The sequence below is a fragment of the Phascolarctos cinereus genome, unplaced genomic scaffold (genome assembly GCF_003287225.1).
Source record: "Phascolarctos cinereus isolate Bilbo 61053 unplaced genomic scaffold, phaCin_HiC Scaffold_9;HRSCAF=440, whole genome shotgun sequence".
NCBI lineage: Eukaryota > Metazoa > Chordata > Mammalia > Diprotodontia > Phascolarctidae > Phascolarctos > Phascolarctos cinereus.
In genome coordinates this window covers 15,259,689-15,275,756 of record NW_027556402.1, presented here as the reverse complement: position 1 = coordinate 15,275,756, position 16,068 = coordinate 15,259,689, and the positions used below count along the sequence as shown (strand labels likewise).

Here is a 16,068-nt window from a genome sequence, read left to right as displayed (position 1 = left end):
TGCCAGTGTGATAAAGTTTCAACTTAATCAACCAGGCTTCATTTATTAAGCTAACTACAAAGGGCCAGGCTTTCTAGGGTCTAGGACTGGAGTCAGAGAGTGAGCTATCATTTAAGCACCTACTGTGTGCCAGGCACTTATGCTAACCTCTGGGGATACAAAGAAAGGAAAAAGTTGGGGCAGCCTAAAAAAAAAAACCCAAACAAGCAAATAAAAAAAAGGCAAAAAGTCACCAACAAGAATGAAATAGTGTCTGCTTCAAAGAACTTACATTTGTGTGCAATGGTTGCGGATAGTATTTCCCTGGTTGTGTGTGTACCTTGTCCTTAATACCAGGTATTCTAAGGGACCTCGGAGACACTTATGCTAAGAATAAGCAAACACCTACTTCACAGAATTTGAAATGTGACCTTCTTAATACTCTACTTTTCCTAGGCTCCAAACTGGCATGGCAGCCTTTGGAGGCACCAGGGTACTGTAGCCCGTGTACACATTGGCCAAGTTATCATGTCAATTCTAACCAAGATCCAGAATAAAGAGCATGTGATTGAAGCTTTGTATAGAGCCAAGTTCAAGTTCCCTGGTCGCCAGAAGATCACATCTCCAAGAAATGGGGTTTCACCAAGTTCAATGCTCATGAGTTTGAGGATATGATAGCTGAGAAGCATCTCATTCCTGATGGCTGTGGGGGTTAAATATATCTCCAGCTGGGGGACCTTGGACAAATGGCGGGCACTCCACCCATGAGGGGTACGTGCTGTGACATCTACCTTTCACAGGCATAAATAAACTAGATACTGCTACTTGAAAAAAAAATAAGTTACATTCTATCAGTGGAACCAGCTTATATATGTATTATGTTTTGCAGACCCATGATTTCATCTCTGTGTCTGCCTATAGGGGTCTCCATTTCCTCTGCGTTACAGTTCTGGTCAGTCATTTAGAGTACTGACAGGTTAACTGCTTTGCCCATGGTCACCAAGATGGAACTGGACCCGGGTGTCCTTGACTCCAGGATGGCTCTTCTCCTATGGTGCCATGTTCCAAGTGGGTGTCTGAATACATAGGAATTCCTATGTATGATATGTGATTTCAACCTAAAATCCCAGTTTTAAAAGGCTGTCTCTGCTTCTTAAACTAAGAAACTTCACATCTTCTCCTTATGTTATTCTCATCTACATATGAATCCAAATGGAAGAAGGGAAAAAAGGACAACAGAAATTCAATAAGCTGTGAACTGAATTTATTATATGGGGAGTGTAAATGAGAGCATCAGTCCTTTGGAAGAATGATTCATATTACTCTAACAAGGTTGGAGCAACTATCTGTTGCTCAATAATAGAGGCTGATAACTAGGCAGATGGGCAGATTGACCAATTTGTAGATTCACAGACACCTCGAGTCAGTGTTCCAGGCAAAGCTACAAGAAAACAGAAAATATTGCCTTAGGTTTGATTCCATGACATTATTTGGGGGGCAATCTGTTCCTGTTATTGTTGCTATGAGCTGTTAAGGCTACTCAGGAGCAACTGCCATGGAGGTTGTTATATTTTTATGTTTTGAATTTTGTATTTGATTCTGGACATAGTAGAACAACTAGACTTTATTGGGAGGGGGCAGGGAATTGAATAAGCACCATGGTCACAGCTAAGCTTTAGGTGTATCCTTTGGTAACCCAGCAAAACCTTCTGCAGGAAAAGAGACATTCAGATTGTGGCTGGTTCAGTCATTCAGCTATTCAGGGGCAAATCAGAAGTTCAACCAGAAGTTTTAATGGCAAAATCTGATATTCTTTCCACCACCCCATCCACCATGATTTCAGTAAGCATAGCTTATCTTTACCTGTGTTTATTGAGGTTCTTCTTGGGGTGCATTTTCGGCATTTGTAGGATATGCATAATATGGAGGATTTTCAGGATTCTGATAATATGCATATGGATATGGAGGATATCCAGGAAATTGAGGATATGGAACCCTTGGAAAATATCCAAAATTTCCAGGATACGGAGGCCTTGGAGCAAATCTTCTAAAATATGGCTTATAAAAGAAAGAGAAAATAGCAGATATAAGGTTGGGGCATTCTTCTTCATTCATAAGATTGTCAATTCCTTAATATCCTTTATAACACTGAAAAAATAGGTATGTACAAATGTAACAGGATTCATACAACTGCTCAACCATGACAGGGTTATTTGGATAACCTGACTCACCTGTCTGAGCTCTCAAGTAGACCTGACATGTATATATTTGGACTCATTAATACAATTACAGGAAATCTCTCAATCAACTAACCCATGAGGACTCACCAATTCTTCAAATATGATTTATTTGATAAGCTGGAGAAGCCTCATTCCCAAATACTAGTTATTCTTTTCATAGTTCCTAATTAAAAAAAAAAAAACTTAGTTCTCTTTTCCATATTTTCTCACAGTGTGCTTTCCTTGACTCCGTTGGGAGAAAGATGAAAAAGAAAAAGCACAGACTTTTCCTGATTCCACAGGAAGAAGATAACCAAAGACGATGGTCATTACTGTTACTGGCTTCTCTATTCTTATGCATGATATAATGGAAAGAAGTAAATACCTCTAGGATTAAAGGACCTGGCTTCAAACTCTGCCTCTAATACCCATTGCCTGTATGAACTTTTGTGAGTCATTCAATCTTGAGGGGCCTCAGTTTCCTCAGCTGTGAAATGAAGGGGTTATATGAGAGGGACCTGGCTTCAAACTCTGCCTCTAATACCCATTGCCTGTGTGAACTTTTGTGAGTCATTCAATCTTGAGGGGCCTCAGTTTCCTCAGCTGTGAAATGAAGGGGTTAGATGAGAGGGTTAGAGAGAGATGATACTGTGAGAGAGACACTGTGGCCTCTGAAAGAAAGAGTTTAGAAGCAAAGTTTATAGATGAATCTTCAGCAGGAGATTCCTAGACTGAGTGAGATGGAACCTTAGAAATCTGGTCCATCATCACTGAAACTTAGAATAGGAAAAGTGGAGTGACCTGATCAGTGTTACAGAGGTAATAAACAGCAGATTGAAACCTGAATGCCTGGGATAGAATGATGATAGTGACTGTGGAGGGAAATGCCCACTGATGTAAACTGAAATCCTTCTTAAAGATCAATTTCAAAGCATCAAGTAAATTTATTTTCATGTTTGAAGGACGCTGGCACAAAAACCCATCTAAGTGACATGAAGAATTAATGAAAGAGTTGTTCTCAGGAGAAAATCATCTCATATTGTGGACTGAACTCTTCATGCTTCAATGAGTGTTCTGCAGCAATAGCTATGAGTTCTTTGAGAAAATGCATTTCACTCGAATTCCTCAGATATAGCCAGGAGTCAATGAAAGAGAGAACGGAACCATTCCGTAGAATGTATGGCAAGTATCGGGCACCATCAAGCTGGTGTATAAACACAATTCAGTTTAGCCACAAAAATGTAACCAGAAATCAGTTTGGGGTCCAGGAGCTAGTAAATAGGAGCATAATTAGATCAGAATTGGAGGAGGTAGGTCAACTCCTCACTCTCCAAATCCAAATCGAGCCAAACCAAGTCAATTCAACCAATATTTGTTAAGATCTTCCTTTGTGCAAGGCCCTGGACATGTAAATGTAAGTCACTTAAGACTGTAGGGATAAACAGAGAGCCCTAAAACATCCATAAGTCCAGAGATCACCTCTGATGTCTCTTACTCTCCTTCTCCTTCTTCTTTTTTGTTTTTTTTGGCAATTGGGGATAAGTGACTTGCCCATGGTCACACAGCTAATAAGTGTCAAGTATTTGGTCTGAGGCCAGATTTGAACTCAGGTCCTCCTGACTTCAGGGCCAGTGACCTATCTACTGCACAACCTAGCTGCCCCGATGTCCCTTATTCTTGGAATGAGTTAGTGAAATCCTATAGAATCATTAGCAAAGTAATGTACAATTTAGGGAAGCCGGAAGAAGAGACTGAATAGAGACATCATGTCTTGCAGTAAACATTTTACCTTATTTAACATGATTATTCTAATGTAGCAATTCTATCCCAATCAATGAATCTAGAAAATAAATATACAGAGATTGTGTACTCAGTGCTTCCAAACCCCTAGCAGCCTCACACTTACTGAATGGAAGCAATATCTGTTTCTGCTTTATTTAAATCATTATTTGCTCAGGAATGATGAGTGATGAGATATTTGGGGAGGGGGAAAGTTAAAGAGAAAGAAATACACTATTAAATTACAATGTGTTAAATCCAACAAATGACATGTTAAACAAAATAAATTATAGTTTTACGTGATAGGGACAATGCCAATCAAAATATCTCTGTTCAAATAAAGAAAAAAATATTTTTAAGGATACATGTTACTAAATATTAAACTACTTAACATTTATTTGAAAATGTCTTACCTCTTCAGATGAACGGTCAGCTCTCTTTGGAAAAGAAAAAAACATCAATAGATTCATATATATATATATATATATATATATATATATATGTATGTATGTATACACATACACATGTGCACATGTGCGCACACACACACACACACACACACACACATATATGTTGTGTGTTTGTGGGGAAAAAATCACCTCAAACCCAAGCAGTGAATTGACTTAACTCTCTGGGTTATCGAATGAGTTACCCCTACACCGAGGGAAGAGCAGAATTTTTCCCCAAATAGCTAGATAAACATTCATTATCTTCATTTTTGTTAGCGGAAATAATAGATCTTGTCAGGAAAAATCTGGGAGTGTAAAATGAATAGTTACTTAGCTGAGGCTGCAGCCAACAGCGAATTTATCTAGATTTTCAGAGATCAATACAGATAGTAAAATAAATAAATAAATGAATGAATGAATGAATAAACAAACAAACAAAAAATAAATGAATGAATGAATGAATGAATGAATGAGTAAATAAATAAGTGATTGAATAAATAAATAAAATGTACCAATCCAGAGACATGGGAATGCAAATATAAAACCACATCTCCAGATGCTGAAGGACCATTGTTGGAAAGAGGGATCAACTGCTCCCGACACCAGCCCCTTCTCCATTTCCCTGAGTACTTACGGCCTGGACAGCCAGGAAAGCCATGAGGAAAGATACAAGGAAGAGCTTCATGGTTCTAGTCTCCTGCGGAATAGAGAGGAGAGAAATCCCTGATGTCTTTTGTCTGTTTTCTGCTTTAGGTCATATTTGTATTTCCAATGAAGAAGGAACTTAGGTAAATAAATTAACTCCCATTTCTTTGGTGCTGTTGAATTTTAGAGTGTTTTCATTCCAAGAACTGATTGTTTTCATTTTATAGATGATGGAACCGAGTCTCAGAAACTCAGGTGATTTGTCATTATGTAGCCAGTGATTGGCAGAGCCAGAATTTGGATGTAGGACACCCAATCAATAAAGTTATTGCACACACATGAAAGCTCTCCCCCCCCCTTTCACTTTTTCTCCCTCATTATACACAGACAGACAGATACACAGACACACACATAGGTTTCATGAGGTTTTAGAAACATTTTTTAAAATTCAATTTCATTTATTTTCAGTTTCAAATACTCTCCTAACTCCTCCTCCACTCACTTCAAAAGGAAAGAAAACAAAGAATCACAAATATGTGGAGTCATATGAAATAAATCACCTTAACAGGAGAGAGAGAGAAGAAAGGAAGGCAGGAAGGAAGGAAGGAAGGAAAGAAAGAAGTAGCCCAAGGAAGGGAAGAGAGGAAGGAAAGTAGGAAAAGAGGAAGGGAGGGAGAGATCCAGGAAGGAGGGAAGAAGAAGGAAGAGACAGTTGCATTTTTACTTTTGCTTAATGACCTTCAGTTTTTATGACCACCGTTGTCTATATCAATCAGCCCTAATCATCTGATATTGAAGAGAGGGAACTCAGAAAATGCTGAAGTATCCAAATTGACTGGGTTGTCCCTTTAAGACTCAGGGCAGTATTTCTTTGTCTCAAGTGAATTCTGTGCTCAGGAGCCTTAGGTAAAAATAACAGCTCACATTTATAGGGAAAAGGAAAAGGACCTTGACTTCAAGGTCTCCCTTCTCTGCAATTGAGAGTCCTACAAAGTTGCCTGGGACCCTGAGAGGATAAGAGGTATCCCAGGGTCAGAGAGCTAGGGTAAGTGAGGGAAGTCAGACTTCCTGCCTCTGAGACCAGCTCTTCACTCGTCCTGTCTTGGCTCTCTCACATGTATCTAGTATTATGAAGTTATCAAGGTACTTTGATATGAATTATCTCTTCTCATCCTTACATGTAAACCTTGCAAGGTAAAAGCTACAATGTATTTTACAGATGAGGGAACTGAGTCCCAGAGAAATACACTTGGCATATCTCTAAGTGAGGATTTCAGACTTGTAATATGATACCAACAATTCACCTTTAAAAAGAAACTTACATTTTAAAAAATACTTCTGACATCTACTGAGACAGCCAGGTGATGGTGGAGAAAGAGGTGACCCTGCAGTATGGAAATTCTGTGTTCCTTGGACCTTCATTAGGTGTGTGATTCTGGGCAAGTCAATTAACCTCTGCCTCCCTCAGTTTCCCCATCTGTGAAATTAAGGTAATAATCTCACCTCCCTCCCAGGCTGTTACAAGGATACAATGAGATGTTCCTAGAGAACTTTGCACATTTTAAAATGCAATATAAATGCTGGCTACTATGTGCTGTCTTATTTGATATTCAAAACAAGGAATAAGGATGAATATTATTACCCAAGATTTAGGAATATGGCAATTGCAATATAGGCAAGACCCCCTGATAGCAAATGGCTGAATCTGGACTCAAACAGGGGTCTTCTGACCCTGTCAATCAATCAATCAACAAGTTTTTCAAGAACTCACGATGGGTAAGGCCTAGTGCTTGTGCTAAGGGTGACAGACATGAACTGAAGAGTCCCTGCCCTCAATGAGATTACATTTTATCAGTATGAATAACATGTGCACACATATTCCAAATGATGTAAAAGCTACATTCAAACTATAAACCATAGTCAATCTATGTCCAAAAACAAATAAAAGGCATTTTCTTTGTGGGGGAGGCACTAGAACTTGGGTGATTAGGAAAAGCCTCAGGTGGGAGATGTGACCGATGACGAGCTTTGAAGAAGAAAAATGATTCTAAGCAGAAGAGATGAGGAGGAAATACATTCCAGTCTCGGGGGCCAGCCTGTGCAAAGCCATGGAGAAGACAGATGGAGGGAGAGTCATGTGTAAAGAAGAGCAAGGAGAAGGCCAGTTTGCCTGGACTGTATTTCTACATGAAAGTAAGCAGTGTATAAAAAACCTAGAAATTAAGGTCTGAGCCTGCTGTGAAACAGAAGGGTCATATCTTATCCTAGAGCCCCTGGAACTTAAGGACCACCACAGTGACCTGGCAGAGCTGTACCTGAGGAATATCCTGTTGTCAGCTGTGTGGAGGATGGACTGGAGAAAGGACTAGAGGCAGGGAAATCAATGAGGATGCTATTGTAGTCATTCAGGTGGGAGGTGATGAAGGCCTGACCTCCTCTAAAAGGGCATGAATGTGAGAGATGTGGCAGACCCAGAATCATCCACATCTGGTAAGTAAATGGAAATTTGGGGAGAAGGAGTAGTTATGGGTGAGGATGAATTCTTACATCGGGGTAACTAGCTAAATGGGGCTCGATTGGGATAACATTTATAAAGAGCATAGCACAAAGACTGATTCACAGCAGGTACTTAAGAAATTCTCATTTCTTTCCCTCTCCCTGACCTTCTCCCCCACTCTAACAGAAATAGGTAAGTTCAGAATAGGTGTGGGGTTGGGGTGGGGAGGGAAGATAACGACTTCTGTTTTAGTCCTGGAGAGTTTGAGTTGACCACAGAGCAGCCACTTCCGAATGTCCAATAGCTCATTACATGGTGATGTGGAACTGGAGCTCAGGAGAGACAACATGACCTCATGGCTAAAAATGCAAAGAGGAAGCTTTAGGTTCAATGGAAAGAAAAATATCCTAGCAATTAGAGCTATCTAAAAGAAGACTGGTCTGCCATGGTAGGTAGTGAGCCCCATTCCCCTTTGTCACCACCACCACTAGACACCATGCACAGTCTGGATGACTATTTGTAGAGTATATTGTTGAGAATATTTTGTTCCATTATAAATCACACTAGATACCCCAATGAAGTCTCTTCCAACTGTGTTGTTCATTCATTTCAATGGTGTCTGACTCTTAGTGGACCCATTTGGGGTTTTTGTGGCAGATACTAGGGCGTTTAGCTCCAGTTCCTTCTCCAGCTCATTTTGAAGATAAGGAACTGAGGCAAACAAGGTTAAGTGACTTGCCCAGGGTCACATAGCTAGCAAGTATCTCAGGCCAGATTTAAACTCATGAAGAGTCTTCCAGATTGCAAGCCTAGTGCACCACCAACTGAGATAACAATGTCATGACTTTATGACTGATTTCTTTCCATTACATCATATTGTCACTCAATCTTTGTAGTTACTTACTACTAACAAAAACATGGCATTTTTCCAAAACCAGATAATAAAAAAAAAAGCCTTGAGTTGACTGAATTTCGACAAAAAAAATAAGCTGGGGACAGCAAAACCCTACAACTTGGTAAGCATGGTAAATTTACTGTTTGCTTAATCTAATAATATTTAATACATTCAAGAGGAAGCCTTAGGAGTGGAAGGAGAGGGTCAAGGAAAAGAGTCCAAACAAAGCAAAACAAAAATACATTTGTTGCAAAAAGAAGAGTATCAAAAGAGAAAGCAGAGGCAGCAAAAATCAGAGGAAGGAAAGCTAGAAGAGAGGAGTATCTGGGCAGCAGAGGAGGGGAGTAAGTTAAGCAGGTGATCCTCCTTCAATGGGACAACAAGCCATTTCAGGAGAAGACTTCCAAAATCTCTGTATTGAGAAAGAAGGGGGAGAACCATGTGACATGACATTAAAAGAGAAAAGCAATAGCTTATCTGATCTTTAGAATGAGGAGACTAGCAAAGACTCAAGTGGACAACAGTATGTCAAACTGTCAGTTATTCCTTTTTTTTTTACTATTTCTATTTTTAGGGGATTTGTACTAAGTTTTTTCCAAGACCCTTATGGTCCCCTTAGTACCTCAAAATTTATAGAATCCATGTTGCTGTCTATGAAAAATGGGCCATCTGCATTTCTCTAATATCCTACCAAACAGGAGGATTCAGGCAAGTTACTTAAGCTCCCTAAGCCTCAGTTTCCTCATCTGTAAAATGATTAAGTTATACTCAATGGATTCTGGGGTTTTTTTAACCAGTTCTAGAACTATAATTCTATCACATCTCCCTTTCCCCACACCAATATTCCTATGTTCAATATTAAAATAACATCAGTATTTCTCTATAAACCATTCTTATCTAACATTTATTTTATTCCTCCCATATATTTTTCATAGATAAGATGCCCATGCCATGATAGGTTAGAATAAAAAATTAGTTGATATGTGGGAAATATTACCTAGAAGAGAAGACTGGAAGAAGAGATCTTCTTTCAAGAGAGGATGGACTTCAGGGTATCTCAGAGCTATTTAAACTCTGCCATTATTGATATGCTAATTTTGTGGTTGTAAATAATGTCAATAGTGAGCTTGAATTGTCATCACTGACTCTGAATAATATTGATTTTGTGCCAATTTTCAGTACCTACCCATGCCAACAAGTCATTTAACAAGGCAAGTTTAACAACAGACTGTATAATTGAAGGCTCCAAGTTGAAAACTAAAATATCAAATGTTTAATCCTCGTCATTCTGGGCAGATCTACATGTAGAGGACATGATTACTGATAACTGGAGCATAAGTCTTTTAAATAAGAGTTTGTAAGTGTCTGAGGCAGGATTTGAATGCAGATTTTGCTAACTCCAATTAGACCACTCTATCTACTATGGTATGCTATAAATGGATTGTTGAAGGTATTCTTCTTCAGATTTGGCTTAGTCTAGGTGACCCCTTGGGTCTCCTCCAGACTGAGATTCTGTGATTCAGTGATCATAGCACTTACTAAGTGTCTGCAATGTGCTGGCCAGAGTGAGGATGACAACTTTGGGCAGCTCTGCATCTCTTATATCCAATTCACACACAAGTCAGGATATCATCCTCATAATGTCATTGGTCTTCTCCAAGAGTGAAAGACCACCACCACCACCACAAACAATAACAAGCAGGCAATGTCCAAAGCTGAAAGGAAGTACAGCCTAAGATCAGGGTTCAGAGTCTACTTCTAGCCCGTCCTGGCTGGGTACATGGTAGGGAGTCACTTAACCTCTTAGCACACTAGAAACCTCTCAGTTACTATACCATTCAGTCAAGTTTGGGATCCATATCAGTGTAGGGAATCATGTCCATTGTGCACTAGAAAGTAAGAAAAATTTTTAGAGAAGTGTAATTTAGTGTGCTATAATAAATATAAATATACAATATAAAAATATAAACAACATAAAATAATACAAATATATAAAAACAATATAAATATATTCTGTGTATAATACAAGCAACATAAAGACAAAACTATCTCTGCTATCAATTAACTTATAGTCACCAGTCAGAAGAGGGCAATGTGTACAGTATACAAAGGTAAATAAAAGCAAGGAAATCTGAAGAGGGAGAGAATACTAATGACAGGGTGGATCAGAAGAAAAGATTTATCATCAATATATTGTTTGAGCTGAGCCTTCAACAAAGGTAAAGATCCCTTGAGTTGGAGGCAAACCAGGAACTATCTATCACTGCATTAAAGGCAAGCAGGACAGAGTGTGCAAATACATGGTGGTGGGAGATGGAATGTTGAGTTTGGGAAATGCTATTAAGTTCAGCTTGGTGAGAACATAGAGTGCTTGAAAGGAATACTGTGAGAGGAGAAAAGGCAGGAAAAATTACCCTGGAGTGAGATTGTGAAAGACAGTGGAATTCGTATTTTAACCTGACTCTTTTGCTGCATCATTATCTTCACATATGATCCCCCAAGTCTGAGTCTTGAAACCTTTTCTATTCTCCCTACATGTTTCCTCAACTAGAGTCCTCTTCAGCTCCCATGATTTCAATGATCCCCTCTCAGCTGGTGATTTCCAGATCTCTACACCCAATCTTCATCTCTCTCCAAAGGTCTAGCTATGTGTTACCAATGCCTTCTTGGGATCCTCAATAGATGTGCTATAGATAGAATCCAAAGTATACAAAAATGTATTTATCACTTTGAACCTTAAGCCTGTCCCTTGCCCAAATCTACTTATTTTAGCTGGTGGTACCATCATCCTCCAAGTAACCTATATTCATACCCTCAGAGAAATCCTTTCCTCTGCCCTTTCCTTTACCTCAATATCTAACCAATCATGAAACCTTGTTGGTTCAATAACACATTTGTCACAGCATCTCTGGTATCCATCCATCTTTTCCACTCTCATAGCCATCACTCAAGCTTGCATCATCTTCACTGAAATGATTACAATTGCTTCTTAAACTCCTTCTTTGTTTTTATTTCTCTTTCCTCCAGTTAGTCCACAGCTTAACTTCCAGAAATTACTTAAGTTTTTTTTTTTCCTGAAATAAACAGTGTCCCCTCTTGCTGAAAAAAAATTCACTGATTCCTACTTGCTCCTTGGCTAAAATACAAATTCCACTGTCTTTCACAATCTTACTCCAATGTCATTTTTCTTGCCTTTTTTCTCTTGAGTTACTCCCTTTCAAACACACCATGTTGTAACCAAACTGGACTTAATGGTATTTCCCAAATTCAACATTCCATCTCCCACCTCCATATGTTTGCATGCCCTGTACTGTTTGCCTTTAATGCAATGATAGATCCCCATTTCCCTCCATTTCAAAGGATTTTTCTCTTTCTTGAAGGCTCAGTTTAGACATAAAATTGCTGATGAATCTTTTTCTGATTCCTCCAGTCAGGTGAGTATTAAAAATACCTGGAAAGGGCAGCTAGGTGGCACAGTGGATAGAGCACTGGCCCTGGAATCAGGAGGATCTGAGTTTAAATACAGTTTCAGACACTTGACATTAGCTGTGTGACCTTGGGCAAGTCACTTATCCCCATTGCCTACGAAAACTTTTTTTTAAAAAACCTGGAAAACTAAGCAATTGAGGAACATAATTATGGCCACCTCCACACACACAATCCCTAAAACATAATCATACAACTTGTGAATGAAGTAATTTCAAATGAAATTCTCAGGTAATAGAAACAATAAATGTCCTTAAAATCATTTTTTTATGTATTTACAGTTTCATATCTTGGCTGTGACAAATCAACCTTTTAAAATTTCATTTTAGTGATTTTTTTCTGAAAACAATAAATGAAATGTAGTCTTAGGTGATTATCTGGATAAATCTATTTTTATTAAAAGCCAAGTTAGTGTTTCCTATTGGAGGAAATTAGAATTCACATGAGGAGTCAACTAATAATCAATAATCACTGATAAAGAAAATGAAAAGATATTTTCCTTGTGAAGTTCACTAGGATGCCACTTTTCATTAAAAATCTCAAAAAGAAATGAATTACATGAATTACAAAGGCCATGTGCTACAGACTACTAAATTATAAATCTGACAGCTACATTGAGACTAACTTGGGCAGGAAAAACCTCTGGTCAACAAACTATTTATGGTCTTTTATTCAGTCATTCAACACATGACAATTATTATATTTTTATATCTCCTCAGAATGCTTCTCTTACTCTGAGTCTGACTTAAGTTCACCAAGGTAGGAACTAAATGGAAAATGTATGACTACAAGAACCAAGAATAACAAATATTAGAAACAAAAAGAATATTGTAAATGACAGCTTGTTATCTCTCGTCAAACACTATATGAATAGAAGGTGGTTAGAAAAACTGGTGGACCTCAAAATATCATAATATTTATCATTAATTAAAATGAAGCCTCTTTTCCTTCGGAAAAATGCCACGCTTTTTCAAAACGCCAACTCTGTGATGCCTTACGGATGTTCTTCGATTTACTTGTGAAAAACACAAAGAATGGCCAATTGCCGGTAGGTGACCCATTGGTGTCCTACGGAACTCACACCTGACTAGAACCTGGATACTTCCAATTCCTTTTCCTGTTGGTTTTCATCCCCAGTGAAGAGCAGGGTGGTCTTTTTTTTTTCTGTTAGTAATCATTTATTGATAATCTATACCCATGAGAAGTGATTGATGCAAGCAAAGAGAGAAGTCTTAAAACCATCTTAGGTCATGAGATGAGAGCCTATGGTGACTGTTATTTTCCAATATGTGCTGGCTCAATTTCTGGATCACTGATGCTTGATTTTAATAGGATCATAGAGAGAGTTCACTGACAGTCTCAGGAGAACAAGTCTTTTAACTGGCCGTTTGAGGAGAACTGAATTGCTAATAGACAATCCAAGGGGAAACCAATTACTTTAGGGGTTTGAGTGGCCTTGAAGAAGGGACTTGCTCCCAAATTTTAAGGCACCACATGAGGGGGCAGAGGAGGCAAGATAGAAGTAGATAAACAAGAACAGAGAAGACAAGTGTATGGCAGAGGAGTTGACTGTGGTGAGACAAACAGAACCAGAAGAGGATGGAAGGGAGAGCAAGTCCACCTAGCAGCTCCTTTCTCCCCTGGTTTCCCAGAGCCCAGAGGTAACTCTGACTTCTGCTTCAATTGCAGTATTCTGCATTTTATTTAATTGTTTATTCTCTTTTCTTTTTTTCTTGATACTGTTAATAAATTGCTTGGTCACTAGCAGTGAGGTGTCTAATTATATCAAGTTTGTTGTTTAAGAAAAAGGAATCTAGTCCATAGTAGAAGTCTTATTCCAGAGTAGGGACTGAGCCAAGTGGAGGGAATTTTCTTAATTTTTGAAATAGTCCTGAGCTTACCCACTAGGTTACTGTAAAACCAAGCAGGCGATAATTAATAAGGAAAGGAGCCTGTATCAGAATGAAAAATAGATAGTTGTGGTATTATCTAAGTGTACCTTTGACATCTTGCATCACACAAATACAGGGCAATTAGCTGGTGCAGTGGATAGAAGCTGAGTCTGAAGTCAGGAAGACTCATCTTCATGACTTGAATCTGACCTTGGACACTTACTAGCTGTGTGACCCTTGGCAAGTCACTTAACCCTGTTTGCCTCAGTTCCTCCTCTGTCAAGTGACCTGGAGAAGTACAGATTTATGCATCATTTCTCCCCACCCCTTTCTTTATCTTGCTTTTTTGTTTTTCTCTCAGCATGGCTAATATGGAAATATGTTTTGAATGACATCACACAGCTGTTTGACTTCTCAATGGGTGGGAGAGGGATCATCATAGGGAAAGCATTAGGAATTCAAATTTTTTAATATGAAAAATAAATTAAAAGGTCCCCCCAAAAAGAAGAACTCTGATTATCATAATGACCACTCATGATTCCAGAGAACTTATGTTGGGGCATTCTGCCCAACTCTTAAGGGGTGAGGTACTCAAGGTTCAATAGGAAACTTATGTTTACATAACTAATGTGTTAATTTGTTTTGTTTTATCACATCTATTTGTAATAGGAGTTTCAGGTTTCTTTATTTTTCCATTATTTGGGTGGGTGGGATGGAGAAAATGTATGCTCTTACTGATTGAAAAAAAATGAAATATAATTTAAAATAAAATCATTATTGATTTTTTGGGGAAGCAATCAGGGTTAAGTGACTTGCCTAAAGTCACACAGCTAGTAAGTGTCTGAGGTTGTATTTGAACTCTGGTCCTCTTGACTCCAGGGCTGATGCTCTATCCACTGTGCCACCTAGCTTTCTCATTATTGGCTTTTAAAAATGTGTTAAATGCCTACTATGTCCCCAAAACTGTGCTAAGCCTTGAAGACACAAGGAAAGAGAATAACAAGATAACATGATTGCCACCTTCAAGGAACTTATATTCTAGGGGAGACAACATACAAATATCTATGTATGTTAAAGATTTTGTTGTTGTAGTTGTTCCATCATTCCTGACTCTTCGTGACCCCATTTGGGGTTTTCTTGAAAAGGGTACTGGAGTAGTTTGTCATTTTCTTCTCCGGCTCATTTTACAGATGAAGAGACTGAAGCAAATAGGGTAATGTGATTGGCCCAGGGTCACACAGCTGGCAAATGTCTGAGGCTGGATATGAACTCAAGAAGATGAGTCATTCTGAATTTAGGACCCTATCCGCTGTGCCACTCAAAAGTCTTAGTACATTTTTATCATTGAATAGCTTTAATTGTTTCAAATTGTACTTAGATTTTGGGTACTTTGGGACATTTGTACATACATTTTAAAAGGAAAGTCACTTTGGAGATAATCACAGGCATGCAATCTTTTCCCTTGATTGCCCCAGGGATGTGGGAAGGAGGGAACACAGTCTAGAAGTTTTCCCCTGATACCCAAAGTTAATGTGTAGTAAAGACATGTAGGATACCAATTGATATGAACTGCTAAGCCCCTCAAACATCACCTGGGATACCAACCACCAACATTACCAAAATTCTAAAACAGAGAAGATTCTGGGAAGATGGTAGAGTAGGTCAGGAAATTCCAAACTCTCCAGATTTCCTCCACAAACAAGAAAAGTAGTGCCTCAGGGTCAACATAGAGCAGCAAAAATAAACCAGATCTGGGGCAGAACAGTGGTCCTACTGGGACAACCAGAGAAGATCCAAAGAAAGATCCCAGGAGAGATGTTCTGCACAGGTGAAGTATTAACACCTCTAAGCTAGCTCCTCTGAAATAGCAAGCATGGAACCCTGAGGGGCAGGTAGGCTGGGAGGTAGCCTGGACATCAGCCACAAAAATTCTCACCTCCTAGACAATGTGGGGAGTCAGGCATCTAAGAGGGAGAAAATTGAGGGAGCCTCTGCTGACAAGGGACAACAGTCTCATCTGTGCTGCTGAGGTGAGGTCCAGGATGAGAAGAAACCAGCACTTTGCCCAGTGAATGCAGAAGCAGTGGGGCAGGAACACTGCTAGGTGTGGGTACTTATAGAAGAGCTGAGTTCTTGGTCTTGGTTCCAAGTTAGAGGGGACAACTGAAGGTCATAGCAATAATAAGAGCAATCCAAGCAAAACAAGATTTTGAAAAGAAAGTCAACC

At 38.9% G+C, this 16,068-nt stretch overlaps 1 long non-coding RNA gene and 1 other non-coding gene across 3 annotated transcripts; one reads left to right on the top strand and one right to left on the bottom strand.

Annotated features, from left to right (window-relative positions):
- Positions 1-219: 219 nt before the first annotated feature.
- On the top strand, positions 220-363 carry LOC144455512 (small nucleolar RNA SNORA70). Its single transcript, XR_013484233.1, has one exon. It is a non-coding gene; the product is annotated as a small nucleolar RNA SNORA70 (small nucleolar RNA).
- Positions 364-1,226: 863 nt separating this feature from the next.
- Positions 1,227-15,798, bottom strand: LOC110209858 (uncharacterized). Of its 2 annotated transcripts, none has more exons than XR_013483867.1 (5): positions 15,778-15,798; positions 5,061-5,123; positions 4,391-4,414; positions 1,843-2,037; positions 1,227-1,420 (listed from the first exon to the last, which is right to left on the bottom strand). It is a non-coding gene; the product is annotated as an uncharacterized LOC110209858 (long non-coding RNA). The 2 variants fall into 2 exon arrangements; XR_002324944.1 differs by lacking the exon at positions 15,778-15,798 and adding an exon at positions 9,461-9,526.
- Between the last annotated feature and the right edge of the window lie 270 nt (positions 15,799-16,068).